Source organism: Dioscorea cayenensis, chromosome 2, assembly GCF_009730915.1.
Source record: "Dioscorea cayenensis subsp. rotundata cultivar TDr96_F1 chromosome 2, TDr96_F1_v2_PseudoChromosome.rev07_lg8_w22 25.fasta, whole genome shotgun sequence".
Classification (NCBI taxonomy): Eukaryota; Viridiplantae; Streptophyta; class Magnoliopsida; order Dioscoreales; family Dioscoreaceae; genus Dioscorea; species Dioscorea cayenensis.
Genome location: NC_052472.1, coordinates 20,164,007 through 20,167,265, shown reverse-complemented (window position 1 = coordinate 20,167,265; position 3,259 = coordinate 20,164,007).

Below are 3,259 nucleotides of genomic sequence, written 5' to 3'. Positions count from 1 at the left end.
TTTAGCTCTTTCTCTTTATCTTCCTTGTTGTACCCGTCCATGAGGGGCTAACCATCCATGGTGCCCCCCTCATATTAACTATGACGCTTTGTATACTTTAACTACTTGATTTAAATATCTACGGAGTTTTCTTAGATTCATGTGTTTAATCTTGTGTTGCATAACTTGATTTGTGGGATTGTGCACAGTTGCATCAGTAAAACTCGGTGGTGTATGGATTGCCATAGTTGTGATTGCTTGTGTGATTGCAAAACTTGATGTGTTTGAAATGCATAGTTATCTTGGCAAAACTTGGTGTACTTGAGAACCATAGATGCAACATTGTTTGTGAGCACACACTTGAACTTTAGAATGTACCTGGTAGGCTTTAGAAGTAAGTCAGCATGCTATTGCTTATATTAATCATCCTGGGGCATGCTATATCTCCACCTGTTCTCTCTTTTGTTTAATTGTTTTTATTCTTAAAACCAACCCAATTCTTTCTTAACAAGACATCAGAAGAAGTGTGAGTACTTTAAGTCCAGTCCATGTGGTTCGACAACCCTACCTCTCACGAGGCACCACTGTATTACTTGTGTGCAACTTGTATACTTGTGTAGAGTGCATCAAGTTTTTGGCGCCATTGTCGGGACTGGCAACTTTTAAGAAAATTAGGATTCTAGTGATCTAGCTATTTATTTCTTATGCATATATTTTAGTTTTTGTTTTTGTTTCTTTTTCTAATTTTCTCATTCTTATTATATTTCAAGAGGGTTAACCTATGGATGAACATCTTGCAACCTTGAGAAATTTTACAAGTCGCTCATTTGACTACCATCCAAGTTAGTCCTAACAAGAGCGAAGTTTGACAAATCTACCATCACGTCGTAAACAAGTTAGCCACACCAGCGGCATCGAGGATTATCATACTGTTTCTAGCTTAATTGATGAGGTATCAAGTTTTGAGGAAGGAACATTACAGTGGCAATGCACAATGAGTTTGGGTGATGTGATACCTCCGGCAACCCAAGATGATTCATGATGGTTATCTAACTTCACTGTTGAACCTCCTGTGTTCTATGAAGAAACACCACTCGTAACGCAAGATATGCCAATTCAATTTGAGATGAACCCTACCATGGAAAGTTGGGAATTTTTGAGATAGGAGGATAATATGAAACAAGAGATACCCACCTTAGAATCAAGCATTTCAGCTGAAGGTAAATTTCTGGATGTGTCTAATGATAATGTTGAAGCACTTAGGCGTGACACTTTTCATGAATTAAGGGAAGGACTTCCAATTCTTGTTGAGGATAAAAGTGTGCAAGGAAGTGGAAATGAAGTAGTTTATGGCCAAACATCTATAGGGTCACTCCACGACTCCTTGATTGAAGACTCTCATGTGACTTCAATTGATTTTGAACAAGTGAATTGGCATAACGACAAAGAGGATGTAGTCTCAGTTGTGGAGAAACTTACCCTTGCAAGAGAGAGACTTCCCCCGGATAAGTAAAATCAAGAGATTGTCATAGTTATTGTGGAAGACACACCACCAACAAGTGACTTGGGGAACATATAGGAGAAAAAAAAATTCATGCAATAAGGTGAATGAGACAAACTTGATTGAGTTTGAACAAGTAACCTCTTCTCAGAAGGATGAATGGTCATATAAGAAAAGAGCACTTCATGGGGCGAAGTTAATTCATGCATTAAGGTTGAAGCAATCTTTAGATCCTCCTGTATTGAAATTGAAAAACTCATGTCTTGTGTTGTTCCCTTGGAGGGCTAAGTAAGCATCGATGTTTGAAACTTCTATCAGCCTAAAACAAGATGGTTCAAGCCTCTAACATGTATTCCTCCAAGGCAAGTAAATTTGTCCTTTAGTTGTAGTAGCTATGCAATTAGTAGTCGGGAGGAGCACACTCTCTTCAAGCCTCTCTAAGGTAAGTGATCCGGAAAGTCAAGCTAAGGACGTTAAACAAGTGCTTCTCAGGAGGCAACCCAAGTAATATTTGATGTTTTGTGTGTTTCTTGTGCTCTTAGTTTATTTTAATTGCTTTCTTAGTGTTGTTTTGTTTAGGAGGTGGTGCTCTTGATAAATTTCTTGTTTAAATTTTGGTGTTTTTGTTGCATTCTTCATTGCTTATTTGTATTGTCAATTGTTAGGGTGGCAAGCCTAATTAGTGGAATTTTTGTAAATCAGAGAAAACTGATTTTTGAAGCATTCCAGGCTGAGCACGGGCTAAGCACGCTCATGCTTGCTAAGGAGCACGATCTGCATGTTCCTTGCATGACGGTGCTTACCCTAATTCCCTACTATTGCTGATTGATTTTTATTTTTAATGCTGGGCATTTTAGCGAGAATGAGAGCCGCCACGATGATTCTTGAGCATCACCATTCTGTCTTTTCCTTTTTGTTTTTCATTTCTTTTGTCTCTTATTTTTCTTTTTTGTGATTCACTTCTGCCACTTTTTGTTTTTAGGGTTTGAGGCATATGGAAACAAGGAACCTACATGTTGAGTGCGGCCACATCACTCCGCGGGGCAGGAAAGTTCCTAAAACTTCACCCCAAATTTTTGTGTCCTTGATTTATTTCTTCATGACGCATTTGTACATTGAGGACAATGTATGGTTTAAGTGTGGGGGAGGTTTTACTTTTGTATTCATTGTGATGAGGCATGACTTAGGACGATCTATGAATTTGTTTTGTGGAATTTCTAAACCATACATTGTTAGTATCACTCACTCCTTGCTTTGAAAACTCAATTACTTCTCATTTTACCCTAATTGTGGAGCCACTTGTGCTTAGGGAATGCTTTAGCTAAATGACCTTTAGTGCCCTTTGTTTGTCCTAAAAAAAACTAGAAAGTCTGATTCCATCTGGGATGACCTACCGGTTATTTGTAAAAAATATTGTGAAAAGATGGTAGAAAGAGCTATCGCCCTAGAAGAGTGAAAGTCGCTTTTGAGTACTTGAATTTTGGGCATTACAAGTGTATATTTGTTGCCTACCAGGAGAGAAGGCTACCTCTAGGGTGTATGAAGCTACTTCCCAATTAGTATAGTGTGGAATAAGGTCATTGTTAGCTAAGCTGATCCAACAATGCATGGGGCACACAATTTAGGGTAATCACACACACACACACACGGGGAATATATGGTGAGGGTAAGACTTATCATTTTTGATCAGCTGAACACACTCTAACAACCAGTTTCCTTCTACACTTTTGAAAATTCCGTTACTGAGATAAGAGGTCATGCACTCATCTTTTTTCTTGT